Raw genomic sequence first — 1,018 nt, forward strand, 5'->3', positions numbered from 1 at the left:
CCAGGATGGTCTCGATCTCTTGACCTCGTGATCCACCCGCCTCGGCCTCCCAAAGTGCTGGGATTACAGGCTTGAGCCACCGTGCCCGGCCCTCAAAGATTTTCTTAATTGTTTTTCTGTTTTCAATTTCATTGATTTCTACTTTTATCTTTATTGCTTCCTTCCCTCTGATTGGCATAGATTTTCTCCCTCTTTTCTAGTGTAAGCCTTTAATACTATAAATTTTCCTCTCAGCACTGCCTTAGCTACATCCCACAACTCTTGGTATATTTTATTTTTATTTTCACTCAGTTCAATATGTTTTTAAATTTCCCTTGACACTTCCAAAAAAACACTTTGCTCTTTATGTTTAGTTTCCAAGTGTTTGGAGACTCTCCTGTTAACCTTTCTGGTATTTATTCCTAGTTTGATTCCATTGTGGTTACAGACATTCAGTATGATTTCAACTTTCTTTTTTAAAATTTGTTTTATTTTATTTTTTTTAGAGGTCAGGTCTTGCTGTATTGCCCAGGCCACAGTGCGGTGTCTATTCACAGGTGTGATCATAGCGAACTACAACCTTACATTCCTGTGGCCTCAAGTGATCCTCCCACATAGCTGGGACTATAGGTGCATTCCCCCACACCCTCAGTATAATTTCAGTTCTTTTAATCATATCTTTATATGTAGCTTTACATGTATCATTAATGCATCTTTATATAGATCATTAATGCATCTTTGCACATATCTTTACATGCATCTTCAGTTCCTCATATGTTTTGTAAATTGGGCTTATTTCAATGTGGCCTATCAATATCCCCAGCTTGTTTGTGAGTATTTCCAGCTTCTGGCTTATCTGAAGACATTAGCTCATTTAGACCTTTTACTAAATTGAGCTATTTTCCATAGCAAGCAACTGAATCTTGGATTAAAAAGTCTTTTTCTTTTTTTATTTTTTATTTTTGAGACGGAGTTTCACTCATGTTACCCAGGCTGGAGTGCAATGGCGCGATCTCGGCTCACCGCAACCTCCGCCTCC

Source organism: Cebus imitator, unplaced genomic scaffold (assembly GCF_001604975.1).
Source record: "Cebus imitator isolate Cc_AM_T3 unplaced genomic scaffold, Cebus_imitator-1.0 Scaffold12, whole genome shotgun sequence".
Lineage (NCBI taxonomy): Eukaryota > Metazoa > Chordata > Mammalia > Primates > Cebidae > Cebus > Cebus imitator.